This window comes from Corvus kubaryi, unplaced genomic scaffold (assembly GCF_017639235.1).
Source record: "Corvus kubaryi isolate FWS band 111438036 unplaced genomic scaffold, C.kubaryi_AGA036_p1.0 37193, whole genome shotgun sequence".
NCBI lineage: Eukaryota > Metazoa > Chordata > Aves > Passeriformes > Corvidae > Corvus > Corvus kubaryi.
In genome coordinates, this window is record NW_024581055.1 from 690926 (window position 1) to 710422 (window position 19497).

The window sequence follows — 19497 nt, forward strand, 5'->3', positions numbered from 1 at the left end:
CTAAATTCACCCTGTTCCATGTTCGTCTTATGTACATGTCTCCCAGAACAATGGATTTTGTTCTCACGTGAGAATTTGGGCGTTAATTTCTAAGATGGGATGAAAACTGTGCAGCACAAACACTGGAAGGACAAACCCAGAGATGAGAATGAGTTCAAGTCATGCTGAGAGAAAAAAATGCAGAGGTTTAGTCCAGCCTAATTATCGTTTGAGTACCACTGTGCAGCCCCTCAGTGCCTTCATCAACTCGAAGTTTTGCCTTTATGTATATATAGTAATACATAAATATGTGTATATACACATCTGAGAGCGTAGCTTGGAAAGCAAGGCCAGAGAGGATGAATTCTGAAATTAAGCTGGAGATCAGGCACAGGCTGCACTCAGTCTTGGAGGTCTTTTCCAACCTCAATGATTCCATGACTGTGATGCCCACAGGACAGGCTGGATGCCATCCTCTGCAAGCAAACTGACTCCGAGTGCCCCGAATCAGCACCTTCCCCAGTGCACTACAAAACAAGATAAAATCTGGGCAAGGAACATAAACCATCCCAGGTCACGGGGAGCAGCAGCCACAGCCATGAAAAGAGAAGCAGCTCCTCTGGCAGCCAGGACACACCATCTCTGCTTCCAGCCACTCCACTTCCACACAGGCTCCACTCCTTCCCCTGCATGGAATAATTCCAGTTGTGTCTGTGACTGTAGTACAGCAGCTACTTCACTTTTAATTAAAATAAGCCCTTCTCTTGACAACATAATTACAGAGCGCCAGAACCTGCCCATCAGGACACAGGGCTGGAAGCTTCCACGTGACAAAGTCGAGTGGAGAATCGTTTTCATTCATGACAACTCAGCACCAGCCTGGTGTTCCAGAGGGGTGGCACAGCAAACCTGGCAATGCTTTTCCAAGGGGATTTGTCAAAAGAAAACAATGTTTTAAAGCTTTCAAACACCACTGGAAGGTCAAAAAGCTTTGGAAGAATGAAACAAAGCATTTCTATACCAAGAAATGAGTTTTAGCTATTTGCAAATTCTGCAAGATCTTGGCTACAGTGAGTGAGGGACTTTATGGACTCATCAGGTGCCTCAGAGGATCGTGGCTTTTGCAAACTCCCAGAAATGCCCCCAGAGGAACCTGGAAATGGAACAGACACGTTCCACATACCACGCACGAGCACCTCCCCACTTGGTCCACAGGGGTTTTCAGGCCAGGAACAAAACTCCCTCTTTTTCTGAGGAGGCCACTTGGGTGCTCAGAAATTCATGGAGAACTGAAGTCCCTAAGCACATTTAGGGTGGGAGCAGAAAACACCCGGAAGGCTCCAAGCTGTGGAGCCTGTTCCTGACTCTGTTAAGAACAGCTTTGGGATATCCCTGCTCCTTAATTAAGGACAGCTCTGGGATATCCCTGTTCCTTACTCTCCTTACCCTGTTAAGAACACCTCTGGGATCACCCCTGTTCCTTACCCGGTTAAGGACAGCTCTGGGATATCCCAGTCTGCCTTTACACACTGGTGTGCCACTGGAACATGCTTAGAAAGGGCCTTTTTGCACCACCTTCAGCAATTCACTGTATGGATTTTGTTCATCCCGGGGCAACTCCACAATAGATGTAACGGAGATTAAACACATTCCACGTTACTAGGAATTACCTCTAAGTAGGGATATTTGTGCCTACACACACGTGAGAAAGGCAAAATCTGAAATCCTTTTAAACCAAGGTAGAAGCCTTTAGCTTTAAAAGTGCTGAGCACACTCGGGCCCCTCTGCAGGCAGGGCTGAGCCTTTTGCCTACAACAGCTCAGGAAAGGATTTGTTGGAAGCTTGGGAAGCAAGAACTGCCTGCCTGTGATCCACGGGAGAGGGGCACTCCTGGTGCTAATGGAACAGCTCCCAAGGACGAGGAGAAAGATAACTGAGCTTCAGAAGGGGGTGTGAGGCAGGGGAAGGCCCAGTGAGTCACCCCAAAGCTCCCCAGGGCAGAACTCAGGATGCTCTGAGGGACCAGGCAGCAATTCATGGCTCCAGTGTTAGTGCAGAGAGGGACCTTCTCCCTCAGCGAGGGAATTCCTGGGAAGATGAATTAGCTCAGCATCCCTCGGTGCCCGAGCCAGACCAGGGCCCATGAGGCAGCATCACCACACTCCTGCAGCAGTCCAGCACCTCCCGTGCTACCCAGGGGAGGGACATCAAAGATACAGCTACAGAGAAGTGCCTGAAAACAGAGAAATGCCTGTCAATGGCACATTCAGCAGGATTTCATCTGGAGGGAACTCTGCTGGACCACAGCTTCAGCAGGAACGTTCCCACCTCCTTCAAAAGGGGACATATCAGATTCTTGATTGATAAAGCCAGCACGCTCTGAAAGCACTGTGTCATCCTCAGCATGAGGAACGCTGAAGGTCCAGGCCAGACCCTCCTGAGGCCTTGCAGCTTATCCCTTTAGCCAGAGGGATGCCAGCCCAGCCCTTAAGCTGCTGCTGTTATTCCCTCCCAGCACAACCCGTTAATTCTCCCCAGGCAGGGGGACACTCCTGCTCTCCCGTGATGTTTATTCTTAGAGAGGATCCCGGGGATTTTTCTTTAGCTGGTTCAGCCCCACAGCTGGCCCAGGGCCAGAAGAGCATCACTGAACTCCTCAGCAGTGACAAGGGAGCAGCCTGAGTGTGGTGCAGGCACACTGATGGCATTTACCGTGGCAGGTTAGGCAAGAAAGGCCTGGCTAACTGAAGAGAAATAACTCTGCCCTGAAAGTTGTTCCTGCCATGCAAAGTTCATGACAGACTCAGTGCAAAAAGCAGATGACGGGCACAGAGCGAGGCCAAGTGACTGCTCACATCCAACAGCTGAGCCCAATTCCCCCCCAGCGAGGCAGAAGAACAAATTCTACATGGGAGCCCTTCTGTTATCCTGACCTGGTTTTAAGGACAAAATTCCTGCTGGTTGAGAGATCAACCAACATTAGCTCCTAGTGACCAACTACACCCAGCACAACCACACTTGGACAGCAACTCTCAGGAACAGCTGCAAACTTAAGGCTGGGAGACTCAGGCTGGTGAAGGCTCCAATTCTTTTAGTCTTTCTTCTAGGAAACGTGCTCAAATGTTGCAAGCAGAAGAATGCAGTCTTAGTTCAAGCAGAACGGTGCCTGTGTGGCTTATCTGGTTAAAAGTGGGATGTGCTGTTAGGCAGGAGCTTGGGAAAACACCAAGAGGAGCCCCAGCACGAGGCCTTGTGTCAGCTCTTGGTCTCAAGGAGAGACTTGTCTCTCTTTGCTCTCTTTGAAATCTGGTGGGGTGGCAGCAGGGGGAAGAACAGTCCTTTCTGCAATGAATTAAGGCAGCAGAACAGCTTCCCCCTCCCCAAGTGCATGCAGGAAGGCAGGGGGAGGAAGGGAGGAGCTGCTGCAGCCCAACCACCATTGTATTTACATTTCCGTGCTCCTGATAACAAACACATTCAAGGGTGCTGGAAAACAAGCTTAGCTTAGAAAACAAAAGCTGAGATTTCATGAAAGAAAAGAGCAATAAAAGACATTCCAGGTGTCCCTGCAGTGTTATCAGGCACGGTCTGGTGGTTTCTTTAGAGAATGATTCACTTTCTTATCAAAGGTACGGCTGCAGCATCCAGTGCCACACTGAGGTGCCCTTGGACACAACAATTCCCTTCCAAAAGGGGAAAAAGAGGAGATTAAATAAATAAATAAATGTTCAGCATAGTACTGAAAAAAAAAAAAAAACCTACCACCTTTTTTGATTTTAATTAAGGGTTCATCCTACATCACTTTAAGAAAATAAAACCTTAAGTGCTAAAGTGACTCAGAATCCTCAAATCCCTGAATGGTTTGGGTTGGAAGGGACCTCAAAGCCCATCCCATTCCACCCCCTGCCATGGGCAGGGACACCTCCCACTGTCCCAGGCTGCTCCCAGCCCCAATGTCCAGCCTGGCCTTGGACACTGCCAGGGATCCAGAGGCAGCCACAGCTGCTCTGGGCACCCTGTGCCAGGGCCTGCCCACCCAATAAAACTGACCCTAAAGATGTGGGTTTGTGGGTGTTTCTTCCCAGTCAGAGACGTTATACAACAAAGTAGAAATTCATCCAGCAGGTAACGTTTTCAGAAGGGTCTTTTCCCCACCTGTACACGTGGCACCAACACAAGAACCCAGTGAAGATCCAGGTGCCACAACCATGGTCAGTGTCTGCAGTTTCAGAGGGGTGACCAAACATTCCCCTGTGCTTGGCTGGAGGAGCTCACCATGGAATAAGCAGGAAGAACTCAGGTATTCCTGAGGGACGATCCGAGATAACAGGTTCAGGTTTGTAAAGAGCCCAGGACATTCCTCAGCCAGCTCATCCAACCAGGACCAGCCAGTGCCCAGCTCCCAGCAAGGCCTCCTCCCTCCTGCCTGCTCTCCCAGCTTCCCAGAGGATGTTGGGGAGGAAGCTGCCTTTATTCATCCACGCACTCAATGAGCATGGATTAAATATTCCCGGATAAATTACTCCAGGAAGCACTTTAACTGCTCAGTGCAGCCTGTGGGAAACACCTGGTTGGCTTCCATGTCCTGAAACCATGAACAACAAATGTGGAGTGGTACATGGATCCCTGGGACTCCAGGAGGCAGCTTCCACTGGAACTCCCAGTTTTGGACAATGGAGAAATGCAAGGAGGGAAATCCTAATGGCAAAGTCACCCCCTTACACAAGCTGGGAGGTACAACATGACCTGTCAGAGTTCAAGGGGTGCCTGGAGAACACTCCAGTTATGGGATTTAGTTTTAGGTGGTCCTGTGAGGAGCAGGGAATTGGAGTCGATGATCCCTAAGGGTCCCTTCCAACTGGAGATATTCCATCAAGTCTGAGGTCGAGTCCAGACATCCCAGGAGCCTGGCAGACCTTCAGACCACACTGGTCCAAGCCAAGAGAGGTAGAAAAGAGGAAAATTAAAACCCACTCAAGACTGGCAGGTGCAGAAAGGAAAACACAGAGCTCTCCCATTCCTCCATCACCTTCCCTGTCTGGCTTCTCCCTGCGGAGGAGGTGACACCTCACCTCCCGTGACCTCTGCAGGTCCACTGAGGCCACGGGCACAAGCACGTGGGGCACTCTGGGCACAGCCCCCCCCCTCCAGCCCACCCAGGGGAGATAAGCCATCTTCCTTGGCTTCTCTTCAAGTGGCTTTGAGACAACGACTTAAGATGGTTTGGCTGGCGGCCACGGCCCGGGACCGACAGCAGGAGCTGGGAACGCCCCAGGGAGCCTGGGCCCAGCCCCTGCAGCAATGGAGCATCTTCCAGCCCCTTCATGAACAGGGAGCATCTTCCAGTCCCACCCTGAACAGGGACACAGGAGCCTCTTCCAGTCCCACCCTGAACAGGAGCGTCAGCCCCCTGACAATAAAGGACTCTGCACCTACGGCCTTATCTCTGCATCTGCCATCTAAGGACGCTGAGCAAAAAGGCACCTGAGGAACAGTTTTATCCCATAATTAAGTTCTAGGAGACATGAGAGGCTCCTGTCACTTCCAGGAGATCACAGTGGATAGAGCTGGTGATATAAAACAAGGTGTTATGAGCTACATCCATGTGACTCCTCTGCACTCCTCACAGCCAAGGGTCACTGGATGTACCAGCACTGCCAGTAGCAGCTCAGGCCCTTTTTAAAGGAAAAGGCAGATGGATGGATCAAACCCTGAGGAAAACAGCAGACATTCCTCTCAGGACTCAAAGACATAACCAGCATTTGAGAACAATCCCAGACTGCTCTGCAGAAGACACCCAGGTCTCTCAGTCCATACAAATATCAGGAATAAATCGTAATTCCTTCCCCAAACCACATTATGTGAGCACCAGCACCTCGAACATCCCAACTGCAGACCTGATGGCAGCTTCCAGTGGAACTGGAGCTTTATTGTGCCATCCCAAAGGACAGCCAGGATAAAAAAACTGGATGATCCGCTGCTCCCAATTCCTAACAAATCAAATCAGACTTGTTTTTCTTGGCCTAGTTTACCCATTTTAATCTTTTGTAGTCCTCTTACTCTGATAAAAAGAAGATTTGAGCGACCAAGTTAAACAAGATGTGAGCATTTGCAACAGAAAAGGCAAGGAAAGAAGGTCCAGGTGGCCAGAAAGGACAAGCCTTGAGTTCCACACCAGCCCTGTTATCCCAAACAGAACCCCAGGAATATTTGAAACTTTAATAAATACCTGAAAGGCTGGAGCCCCTCTGCTCTGGAGCCAGCCTGGGACAGCTGGGAATGTTCCCCTGGAGAAGGGAAGGACACAGGGAGAGCTCAGAGCCCCTTGCAGGGCCTAAAGAGGCTCCAGGAGAGCTGGAGAGGGACTGGGGACAAGGCCTGGAGGGACAGGACCCAGGGAATGGCTTCCCAGTGCCAGAGGGCAGCGATGGATGGGAGATTGGGAATTGGGAATTGCTGGCTGGGAGGGTGGGCAGGCCCTGGCACAGGGTGCCCAGAGCAGCTGTGGCTGCCCCTGGATCCCTGGCAGTGCCCAAGGCCAGGCTGGACATTGGGGCTGGGAGCAGCCTGGGACAGTGGGAGGTGTCCCTGCCATGGCAGGGCTGGCACTGGATGATCCTTAGGATCCCTTCCAACCCAGACCTTTCTGATTCTATCTGGAAGGACTCTAACTGGAAGAGTGTAAAAAGAGCAGTGATTTGAAGGTTTAACAGAAGAGAATGGAAAGGTGAGTGCATTCCAGACATGTCTGCTCCACAGAAGTTCCCGGAGGCAGAGCTCCCATTTCAGATCTCTGGATGGTCGCTGCGATTCCCAGCATGGCTGCTTTGGTGTGCACGCAGCTGTAGCCAACCTCTGCTTTTCAATTAGAGATTTAGTGTTGGGTCATTAGAAAATCAGTTCCTACCTCACAAGCAGGTGTTCCCTGGGCAGGTACTTCAGTCCTCACAAACTGCTTATCTGCAAGACACAAAGCAGAAGGAAGTGTGTGATCACAGAGTCCTGGGATGGCAGGGAATTAGGGGTGCTGGGACATGAGTGGTGTCACTCAGAATAACTAAAACTTGGGAGATTTTGCTGCAGTCCCCTTCCAGTGATCCAGGCAGCTTTCCTCAGTGCCCTCAGCAGGAATAAGAGTGGTGCCAGTGACAGGACAAGGAGCAGTGGCCACAAACCAAAACACAACAAGTTCCAGCTCAGCAGGAGGAAGAGCCTCTTTCCATGGAGGAGGGGCAGAGCCCTGGAACAGCTGCCCAGGGGGGCCTGGAGTCTCCCTCTCCAGAGGGATCCCAAACCCCCTGGACACGTTCCTGTGTCACCTGCTCCAGGTGCCCCTGCCCAGGCAGGGGTTGGACTGGATGGCCTCCAGAGGTCCCCTCACATTCCAACCATCCTGTGATTGCTGTTTCCCATCAACACTTGCTCAAGCCATTTAGGATATTCCATGAAAACTGTGAGTGACTTTTCCCTCGTTACACACCCTAATAGGTTGCCCCAAACACAGCATTAAAGCTGAATTAATCCAGGCTGATCAGGACATCCCTGCCCTAAGTGGCATTTCAGGTGCTCAATGAATGGCTTAAGAGCTCACAGGGCCCCTGTCAGTCCCTGTCACACCTGCCCAGCCACCTGTGACAGCCACATCTGAGTCACGAGCCCACCTTTACCTGCTCCCGCTGTTTTCCCTACGTTTGCCATGATTCCAGTGCAGCTGCTCCCACCAGCTCTACCTGGGAACCATCTCCTGACCTGGGTGTCACGTACCAAATTTTCCTACCCAATATTTTACATTCTGTTGATAATGTTTCTTCATTGTGAAGCAGACATAGCTGTTAAAAAAAAAGATTCTATCCCAATAATTACTCCTGACAGCCCCCTTGCAGAAGAGAACATAAACTGAGCCACAGAGTTTAAGTATTTCAATCCACATGGAGAAAGAAATGTCCAGCTTGTTCTCCACCACTGCAAGTCATCCAGCCAATCCCACAGGAAAACACCACCTCAGTACCTGCTCAGCAGTCAGACAGAAACACTAATCCATGTTCCTCTCCCCACAGATGGACATTTCGTGTTCCAGGGAAGTAAAATGCCAGAGCTTTTAGCTGAATGAGGAAACAGCCCGGTGAAAAGTGTCATTTTAGCTTTAGTAAAGCAGTGAAGCACTCAGGAGTGAGAAAAACCTTCCAGAAGAGCCCTGCTCCCTTCAGAAGGGCTGGGAAGGGGAGTTACCACACTAATTAAGGAATGGAGGAATATCCTGTGCGGGATTCAGCTGCACGAGGTGCCCAGCGTCAGCTCCTGCTTGTGTGGTAACACTGACTTCCCCACAGAGGAAACTCTGCTAGCACACACCACAAACCCACAGCTCCCTTCTCCACATTGTCACTTGCAGGTGAGCCACCCTGAGAAACTGGGACATCAGGGTCCTTCTCTGCAGCTCCTTCCCACTGAAGAACACCCACATCACTTCCCAAGGCATCACAGCCCAAGGCACAGCCCAACTGGCTGCTCCCTTGAAGTCCATCCCACAGCTCTTGCTGTGATCCACTCTCACACATGACATTCCAATCTCTTTGCACAGAAACCACTAAAACTTTACCTGATTTGTTAAGAAAAACAACCCTCAGCCCTCTCTTTTCAGGCAGAACTGATGAAAATGAGAAGCAGGAGCTCCTTTTTTAGTGCTGCTCCAGTTCAAATGAGGCAGTGCTGGGTCAACCTGGTAACTGTGAGACCAAATCTACCACAGGTTCTTGGTCTGAGCAAACCAACTTTTCCTTTGGTAAAGCTGCACCTCTGGTTGCTCTCTAATAACCCTTGAAGGGCAGAATTCCTGTACTGTGGGGGTTTTAACTGCCCCCATTGTAAAATTGCTGCTCTTTAAGTTAGGGCATGTTCTCACTGGCAAGCAGAAATGTTAAACATCTGTGCTTCTTACTCCAAATCGAACGATTTGCTGAAATAGAAGGTGTGGCTGCAAAGGTTTCTTACATGTGGGGTCTTTAATTAATCTGAGAGACTTCACCCCGTCCCCTCACACAAAAAATTGAGGAAGACTCCAACTGTTCCAGAAGCCTTGCTGAACAGCAGGAAAAACCCCATATATCCAGCAAATCCCAACTCGTGACCCATGATTAACCGGGACTGTTCTCCAGTTTGGAGAAATACTTCTGAGACTGATTTTAATGTGTAGAGATACCTGTCCATGCATTGTGACCCCAATTCCAAGCTCCCAAGTTCCTTCCCTCCCCAACACTGTTTTCCCACAAGTGACATGGAAAAGCAGCACCAAGAGGAAAAGCAGGGATCTCACACCACTCCCCATCTGATCCTGCCTGCCCTATCAGAGAACAGGCACTGCCTGGCCTGCAGACTGTTCGTGTTTGCTGTCCCTGTAAGATCCAGTTCCACATCCTGCACCAGTAGTTCTTGTTCCTCAGCTCCTCTGCTTCCCAAGCTCGTCATCCTGTTAGTACAGAACATTCCAACGGCTTCTCCAGCTTCAGAGATTCCCCTCCCAGAAGAAGTGAATCCCCTGTACCCCATTACCACACTGACTACTGCCAGGTTACCACCCAGTCTCTCACCTGAGAGTTCACCAAACACACCCCATCTGTCATACTACAGAGTCATACTCCAAGGAGTGCCAAAATCATATCCATATTTCAGGGCAAACATCAACAATTCCCCTCAGGTTTCTGTAATTTTGAAGGTTCTTACTACTTTTAGTAGCACCTACTTACTACTTTTAGTATCACTTTGTCTCTACCAGTTTCCAGTGGCAGCCCTTTGGAGGATGGAGTGAACTCCCAGCTCTGCTTGGTCCTGGAGGAGAGCACAGAGCTCATGCTGGTAAGCCACCCAAGAAGGACCAAAGAGAGCGATTCCCCACATGCACCTCGCAAAATGATCATCACTGGACAGTCTCCAGTTCCAAAGATCCAGGACTTTCTGTGTGACCAGTGATCGTTCCAGCCCCTGTTCACAATGCCAGAGACAGGGAGCAGAAAGATGCTCTGGATTATCCCTCTTATTCCAGCAAGGTGGAATGCACTTCAGTGGCACCAAGTTTATAACACGAAGAATGTGCCACTCCCCATATCAGAAGCCCTTATCAGCTCCCTCAAATTCCCTAAACAAGCAGCGTTTTCTGTTTTCCCATCCCAAATTCACGACTGTTTCCTGTGCCCTGCAAGAGAAAGCCCCTCAACCTTTGAGTTTCCTGTTCTCTCACCCTCCAGACTTGGTTTCCAAAGCTCTGGATAAACAGCTCCCTTTAAATAGCTCCTGTCTCCAACACATACAGGGCATGGAGATCACTCGACAGGAGAAGCCAAGAGGGGCGTTGCCCATCCTGGCTCCAACATTCCACATGCAAAGCAGTCCCAGGGTGTCGGATGTAGGCTCCAAAGGCAAAGGCTGGTGAACCCTGAGCTAAATATACACGGTGGCCATGAAGTCCAGACTGGGCAGCTCAGATTTCATCCCTGGCTCTTCCCAGAGGAATAACACTAACAGCAATACCTACAACAACCTGACAGGGAATCTCAGAACTATGGAATGGTTTGGGGTGGAAAGGACCTTTAAGATCTCATTGCAATCCCTGCCATGGGCAGGGACACCTTCCAGGAGAAGGAAAATTGCCTTTATGGCCACAACCCCTTATGTTGTCTCCTTGCCTGTTCCTGAACTCACGAAGACCCTAAACCAAGAGATTATTCACAAATACATGACGGAGTTTTCTCCTTCATGGACACCACTGCCAAATACTTCAATGAATTTTTGTTCAGTATCAAACTCCTGTTCCCACACTGGTATGAGGCATCTCAGATAAAGGTGACAGTAAATCCTAGGAGAAATGGCTGAGGGAGCTGGGAAAGGGGCTCAGGCTGGAGCAAAGGAGGCTCCGGGGGGACCTTGTGGCTCTGCACAAGTCCCTGACAGGAGGGGGCAGCCGGGGGGGTCGGGCTCTGCTGGCAGGGAACAGGGACAGGAGGAGAGGGAACGGCCTCAGGCTGGGTCAGGGCAGGCTCAGGGTGGACAGCAGCAGGAATTTCCCCATGGAAAGGGTACTCAGACATTGCAACTGCCAGGGAGGTTTGGAGTCCCCATCCCTAGAGGTGTCCAAGGAAGGCCTGGATGTGGCACTCAGTGCTCTGGGCTGGTAACAAAGTGGGGGTCAGGCACAGGTTGCACTCAATGGCCTTGGAGATCTTTTCCAACCCAGTTGATTCTGGGATTTGAAAGAGACTGCTTTTACATTTAATTCCAGGCTTTTGAGTAGAGCTTCTCCCAAGAGAAGTTAAGTTAGACTAATAATTTAAAGAGTCTTCAAAACACAGGATGTAATTCCACTGCACTTGAAGAGTGAATAATTTTCTAGGGAAATACTCATGAACAGCAAGGCAGAGCTCCACAGCAGTCACGCAAGTCCTACTGCTTGGAGAAGGAGATGATCCTCCCCAGTCCCAGGTAGCACAGGGAAGAATGAAGGTCTCCCACTGCAAAGCAAGCAGACACTCTTTGGCAACATTCACATTTCATCCTTATTAGAGGGGACAGACTTTAAAGTAAGAGTCTTCGGCAGCGATTCAGGCTGACAAAGTTAAAACCCAGTGAGGTTCATAAAATCAGACAGGAAATAAGCAGCTGCACAAGCGGGGCTGTTTTTATAGCACCACGGATTTTGGGATGTCAGGAGCAATTTGAAAAAGAGAAACAACATGCAATGACTCTGGGAAGTTGGAGGAGTGACTCATGGGTTGCCATAGTGCCAGTGTCAAGGACCAGCCAAGGACCTTCCCAAAGCGTTCTGGAAGGCTGGGCAGTGCAGCAAGGGCTGCACTCACCTGGGAAGGAAAGCTCCAGAAGCCAGGGCCCTCTGGTTTGTCAGTGCCCAAGAGAGGAACGTGGGAAGGGTGGGAGAGCCCATGTTACACACGAAGTACCACATGACAGGAGCCTGGAAACACCCAGAGAAGGCTGAGATGAAGGACTTCGACACAAGCGATGCGTAGAAAGATTCAAAGATCTTTCTCAAGTGTCAAAACAAAACAAAATCTTAACATCCAGATTCACACCAAAAAGAAACCCAGCACCAAAACCCAAGGCAGAAATTGCCCTTGGTGAGAATCAGCAAAGCCTGTCCTTGTTCAGCAGAAGCTCAATAAAAAAAGAAAGTGATTTAAGCAAGAGCGAAGTGTCTCTTTTCACAGCTGAAGGACTCTGCTGCTCACAGGACTGAATTAGCTAAAATTAGCTCTCACAGTTGCATTCTCACCAGCACCTCGAGCCTCCCGTGTGGATGAGTAGTTTTGGTGAAAGCAGCTCTAATTTGGATTCAGAGCATGCAAATTTAAGGAAAATAGTGATTTCTGACCAGCTCCTTCCATGAACACTGATGCATAAAAAAACACTGTCTTTCACATTCAAGTTTAATCCTCTTCTGAAATATTTATTTTTGGAACAATTCAGGGAGCAGAAAGCCTTCAGCCCAGACGAGTTACATCTAAAAATAGAGGGTTTAAGAATTCAGGAATTCTTCCTACTGTTCTGTCTAATCAATACATATCCCACTGTAACTCCTGTCATCTGCTTTACTTGTCAAAGCACATCCCCACGCCCACCCTCTGCCAGCATTACCCAACCTGCATCTTTTGGGATAGTATAGGCCAGAAACAGCTTTTTTAATGATTTGACATTCATAAAGACTCAGTCGCACACACATTATACAAGGAGCACTAAGAACAGAGTCAAGTCTTGAACTATGAAATCATCATTCAGGGCTGGAGCTCCTCCAGTGCCCGTCCTGCCCTAGCTGGGGGAACATTAATGAACTCTTTGATGGCAACAAGGAGAAGAAGCAGCTTTCATTATCCAAATGTCACTTGTCCGCTAATGAGAGGCTGCTAAGCCAAATGATGGCCTTCCTGAGATGCCTTCCTGCATCAGGAAGGAATGGGAAGGAGGTCCTCACCAGGAGCTGCAATGCCACAGCTGAGTTACAGTGACCAGGAGCATTCCCACATATAAAATCCTGCTCTCTACACCAGGGTTGCTACATGCAAATGCATCTAAGAATGGCCCTGGTCCATGGCAGCTCTGGAACAGCACCCACCAGTGTCTGGGAGAGGATTTTTGCCCCAGGTCAAAGGCTGCAAGAGGAAATCCCCTCAAATAAAACATCCCAGCACTACCAGAAGTCACCAAACATCACATAACTCAGTAGCACGAGGGTAGCTGGAGACACCAGACTGTGAGAAGCTCTTACTTAGGTTTTTTTTCATATTCACATCACCTCAGCTTCCTGGGAGCTCCAGCAGTCCAGCTCAGCTGCCCCTACACAAGAGCAAACCACCAGGAACACCTCCCCAGCCCACGACTGGAACAAACAGGGCATTTGCAAGGGCTTATCACTCAGGGCCTTTTTAAAAATCAACATTTCTGCTGGTTTATAAAACTCTTCTACGAAGTCTCTCAGCCAAGGTGTAACAGGTTGTCCAACATGTCAAACAAGAAGGATCCTTCTGTTACTCACTGCATGCACACCACACCCAGAGCAGCAGGAGCAGAACACGGCTGCTCCCCCACAGCTCCTCTGGCAAGGCTGGAGATGCTTCCAGAAGAGCCCTTTTGTTTTATTCCACTCTCACCCATGCCAAACCCTTGCTGTGCACATCAAAGGGTCAGTGGAATGGCCAGCAGTGTTATGTACATCCAGAAACACAACATGAAGGAGTGTCCTGCCTGTGCCTAAAGGGGGCTTAGACAAAAGACAGATGGAAGATGATAGAACAAGGGGTGATAGTTTTAAACTCAAAGAGGAGAGATTTATATTGGATATTGAGAAGGAATTCCTGGCTGGGAGGGTGGGGAGGCCCTGGCACAGAGTGCCCAGAGCAGCTGTGGCTGCCCCTGGATCCCTGGCAGTGCCCAAGGCCAGGCTGGACATTGGGGCTTGGCGCAACCTGGGACAGTGGGAGGTGTCCCTGCCCATGGCAGGGGGATTGGAATGGGATGATCCTTAGGATCCCTTCCAACCCAAACCATTGCATGATTCTGTAATCAAATATACCCACGCACCCCAGAATGGAGAACTCCCTAATCTCACTGGAACTACAAAACATCTTTCCTCAACTTTGGAAAAGGAAAACCAAGAAGGAAATTGCTGCCCCCAAGAGCGATTTTACCAAGTTACAGCAGATTAAGGAATGTTGTCTGCAGTGTCAGCTCAGGCCCTGCTGTAGGCAAACAGGAGAGAAGCTTGGATTTCCCATCTCCTTGGGACCTTGCAGGCTGCCACAGCAACAGCTTCAAAGCCACACAGCTCCTGGAGAACTCCCAACCATCTCTGACATTTTATTATTGTAAGAAAGCATGAAAATTCACGAGACTGAAATCGCCTTACATTTTCAAGGTTGATGCCTGCCAGGTTTCATAACTGAAGGGCCCGAGCTGCCCATTAATATCTCCTCACCTACACCAGGTCACAACCTCCCCCTGTATCCCTGTCCTGGAGGAGGGAGGGGATTATCCCATGGGGACATGTGGGTGGGCAGGGATCTGCAGGTCACAACCCAGGGACAGTTAATGGACCTCACTGAGCACTGAAAAACCCACCTAGCAAGCCCCTAGGATTTCGTGGGAAAGGATCCATGCAGGTGCTCCTGGAGTTGAGCTTTGCTTGGTGCTTGTGAATGGAGCATTTTACAGGGACTCCAACGTGGTGGAACCACTGACCTGTGCTGCTTCACCCCAACTAGCAACCGCCCCAGCCCTGACCTAAAAGTACCTTTACAACAGAGATCCTGGACTTATTTAATTCTTGGCTTTTCAGGTTGGAAACTTATTACGGCAGTAGATTTTGCATGGATGCTTTGGAAGAAAAAAAGGAAAAAAAATACCAAAGTTCAACAGAATATGGGCTAGGAGCATGACCAGGACACTGGGTTAAAAGTTCTGAAAATACATGTTATTTGGTTAATAGATATATCAATATTTCCATGAAAAAGATCATTTACATAGGTTCCTATAAACCCAACTCTCATGCCCAGATGTGCTCTAAACACAGAGCAGTATCTAAGCAGAGCAGTGTGACAGGTTTGATAAGCTGCGTATTTCAGGGGAAGTATTTCAGATGTGCAGGAACACACGAGGAACGTGATCCAGGCATTACCCACATCTCCAAAACTCAGTCCCACCAAAGGTGAGAAACCCAGTCCACAGCAAAGCCAGCATCTCCTTTGCTCAGTGATGATTTTCATGAGGTGGTTGCTCTTTACAGACAGAATTCCGTGAGCAGTTCCGAGCGAAGGCTCGCCCTGCTTGCTGTTTGTGGGATCTGCTCCCACACACAGAGGCTGCCCTGCAGGGAATTCCACCCTCCTTCACCCATATCCATCCCCTCTGCTCACAGGCTTCCTGGTCGGTGGCAGTGCCTGGTGTTTGCTGCTACGGAAATCAGAGGCTCCCGACAGCAGGAGCGGTGTCAGAACAGCCAGAGGGGAGGGATCAGAACCACCCCACAGCCCTCATCAGCCACAGGTGAGCAAACACATCCCCAGGACAAGGCACACACCCCACCGCTCACAGCCCAGTGGAGAAGGAATCTGCTTTTCCTCCGTGAGCAGAGCTCCTGGATCAAAACCAGCACACAGAAGGGATAATTCCCCTCTCCAAGACTTCTTTAGCCCATACCAAAATACAGAAGCTACAGATTACAAATATCACAGATCCCTTGAAAGGGACTTTGGGTAAGAGCCTGGAACGACAGGACATGGGGGGATGGGTTCAAGGGGCACAGGCTGCCCAGAGAAGCTGTGCCAGGGCCTCCCCACCCTCACAGCCAGGAATTCCTTCCCAATATCTCATCCAAACCTACTCCCTCTCAGTTTGAACCACGTCCCCTTGTCCTGTCATTCCAGGCTTTTAGCTGAAGTCCCTCTCCGTCTTTTTCATCGGCTTCTAGACTAGAGGGCATCCTCTACCACGGAAGTTAATGACACTCAAAATCAGTGCAGAGACAACATAAGTGTTAGAATCAATTCAAACCAAATCCAGTCAGAATATGAGCATATTCCAGAAGTTTTCAGAGGATTTGTTACTTGAAAGTTTTACATGGAAAAGACCAGATTAGCAAGAATTAAGCAGTATCTGCATCCTGAGACACCAAAACTACTAAAACATTAAACTCCTGATTACACGCTGACTTTGTCAGGACCTCACTGTGATCCCAGCCGGGCAGAAGTCACTCATAGAACATTCCAAATTCTCCTGGCAAATTCAGGAGAAGCCTCAAAACATCATTTGACCTCCCCTGTGAGGGGACAGTGCCCAACACCCAACAGAACTTGCACCTCGGCTTAGGCAGAGCTTTGTTAGGTCAGCTCTGAGTGATCCCCAGCACAACCAACCTCTCTACACCCCAGAATCAAGAATTTGGGCACTACCAGGCTGCAGGAGAACCAAAGAAAACCAACATTCTCCCATTATTTCAGATTTCCAGCTAAAATCGGAGCATCTCCAAGCGGATTTGTTCTGGGAGGTACAAGCAGAAAATGATACCTGTACCTGGGGAAAGGGGAGATGGGAGATAAGGGTCAGAGCAGTGCAGCCAGATAGGGTTAAGGTCATTAACATTTAGTTCTTTGCCTCTTAGCTCACAGATCACATTTCCAAGGCATAAAGAAACTCACCTTACCCAAGCTTTTCAGACTCAGATTGAAAAACAAGGCCACCAGCAAAAAAAAAAAAAGGTCCATTTTAAGGGGTAAGTTTCCCTTTGTTAAAGGTGGGTTGGAAAACCAACCAGTCAGAGTAAGGCTCAAAGCCATTTTGTGGATAAATTCTTGGACTGAGCTGGAACACATTCATATTCTGTGTCAAAACTGTGGCTTTTAGGGTTTTTCAAGCAGTGTCACTCCTTAGAAAATTCAAGGCAACCATGGCTGGCCCTGAAATTACCTGATAAATCCTTCAGATGTTTATTTACAACTGTAGTAGAGTAATTAAGGCTTCTAAAGAAAAAAGTTTCCAAAGCCAACAAAAAATAAGTGGAACAGAAGATGAGCAGACACTTCCCGTTATGCAACTGCCTGGAAAAACAGATTTGTTCAATTCAGCGTGAAAAACTGGGCTGCAGTCTGAGTACCCACCATCAGCTGCTGACAGGTTACAACAAGGTGCAGACAGCTGTGTTAAACCAGAACCCAGGAGCACATTGCTGCAAGATCTGAGACACGATACAGGGAACGGGGTGTTGGACACACACAGGCCCCAAACACTCCCTGCAGAGCACCAGGGGCTGGCACTGCCACCCACCAGCCCTCCACCCTGCCCTAAACCTGCAGGGTGCTGCTAAACATTTAATTACAGGTTTTTAAACCTCTCTTGGGTTGCAGTCATGGCAGAGCCAGCCAGAGGTGTGGAGGACATGAGAATCACAGGATCATTAAGATTGGGAAAGATCTCCAAGGCCATGGAGTCCAGGCTGTGCCCAATCCCCACCTTGTCCCCAGCCCAGAGCACTGAGTGCCACCTCCAGGTGTTCCTTGGATGCCTCCAGGGATGGGCACTCCAAACCTCCCTGGGCAGCCCCTGCCAAGGCCTGAGCACCCTTTCCATGGGGAAATTGCTCCTGATGTCCAACCCAATCCTTCCCTGGCACAGCCTGAGGCCATTCCGCCTTGCCCTGCCCCTTGTTCACTACAACCTCCTCTCAAGTTTTTGTAGAGAGAAGGTCCCCCTTGAGAGTTGAGCACTTTTACTTTGCTGCATTTTTGAAGGTTAAGTCACAGTAAACAAACAATGAGCTGGATAAGAACTACAGGGAACATAAAGAAGGGAGAGACTTGGCATCTTCCAAGATTCCATCCCCACAGACCCTCCTGTTCTGAGAAAGCAGAGGAGCAGCTCTCACGCCGTCTGTGTTATCAGAGCAATGACAGCCTAAGCCAAGGGAGCTGCTGGAAGTGTTTTCTCTGATCCTTGTTCTGTGCTTATCAAGGAAAGCAATTCCTGCTCTGAAAACGCAGCAAGATCAGCAGCAGTTTCCTCATCAAGATTGGAACCAGTACAACATGTGTTACTTCACACCACAACCAAATAAATCAGTGCAGAATGACTGCTTAAAAAGCTCAAATAACACCTTCAGAAATCAAAAGCTGCATTAATAATAAACACTGAATTATGACTGAATGAAAATGCTTCACACATTCATAAAATGCATTTTCAGCACTAAATCCACCTGATTTCTATTTCTCGCAGCATTTGGAATTCAGAAAGTTCTGTGGTTTAATGCACAGGTTCTTACTGCAAAGACCAATTAAAAAATAATTATACAATCCAGCTTTTAATCTGGACTTAAAACTGTTCAGCTCAGACTTATTAAGAAAAAAGAAAAAAAAAAAGCAAAGCCCAGCTGTTCATATGTCCATCCACACTTTCACTTGCTCCTGGCCGAGACACAATTGCATTCCTGCTTCTGATCATTCACCCAGATCCAAAGAAAACCGGGAGTGCTGAGGCCGTGGCGTGTGGAGATGTGTGATTCCCCACCTGCAGAGCTGCCCCAGCCCCGGGGCCAACAGCACCAGGACCTGGAGCTGCTGGAGAGAGTCCAGAGGAGGCCCCGGAGCTGCCCCAGGGCTGGAGCCCCTCTGCTCTGGAGCCAGGCTGGGACAGCTGGGAATGTTCCCCTGGAGAAGGGAAGGACACAGGGAGAGCTCCGAGCCCCTTGCAGGGCCTAAAGGGGCTCCAGGAGAGCTGCAGGGGGACTGGGGACAAGGATGGAGGGACAGGACCCAGGGAATGGCTTCCCAGTGCCAGAGGGCAGGGATGGATGGGAGATTGGGAATTGGGAATTGCTGGCTGGGAGGGTGGGGAGGGGCTGGGCTGGAATTGCCAGAGCAGCTGGGGCTGCCCCTGGATCCCTGGCAGTGCCCAAGGCCAGGCTGGACACTGGGGCTGGGAGCAGCCTGGGGCAGTGGGAGGTGTCCCTGCCCATGGCAGGGGTGGCACTGGATGATCCTTAAGGTCCCTTCCAGCCAAAACCATTCTGGGATTCCAAGACCCAGCAAAGCCCTTTCACTGCTGCCCTGTCCATGTGCAGCCCTGCACTGACAGGCTCCACTCCCAGTACTGCATTCACTACTCCAGGAATGCACCCAGGAGGTGGGAATACACCCAGGAGGTGGGAATGCAGTGACATTGGCCTGTGCACCACATCTGACAGTACTGACGGAACAAAAACTGTGCCAAAGCTCAGGAATTGGGGATTTCTGAGTCACCCTCACCACGATGAATTCAGTCGCTCCTGCTGCATTCATGTGTAGGAGCTGTTACAACTCAAACCCTAATTAACTCTCCCATAGTTTTAAAGACAAATTCCAGGGACAAGGGAGACAAGTCTAACACATTGCCTCACATGTAATTCCGTTACTTTTACAGTTCTCAGCACTTCTTTAGTTGGCAGAAATCAAACATTTGTATTGGAGTTTCTGCAGACTCCAAACCTTCGGG

At 49.5% G+C, this 19497-nt stretch overlaps 1 protein-coding gene across 9 annotated transcripts in view; it reads right to left on the reverse strand.

The window, feature by feature from the left end:
• Window positions 1-19497, reverse strand: part of MAP4 (microtubule associated protein 4) — a 152512-nt gene that overhangs the window by 116487 nt on the left and 16528 nt on the right. For all 9 annotated transcript variants that reach the window (XM_042022284.1, XM_042022282.1, XM_042022279.1 and 6 more), the window contains exon 2: window positions 6887-6939. The gene's annotated coding sequence lies outside the window, so the exon portion shown is untranslated. The remainder of the gene's footprint in view (window positions 1-6886; window positions 6940-19497) is intronic.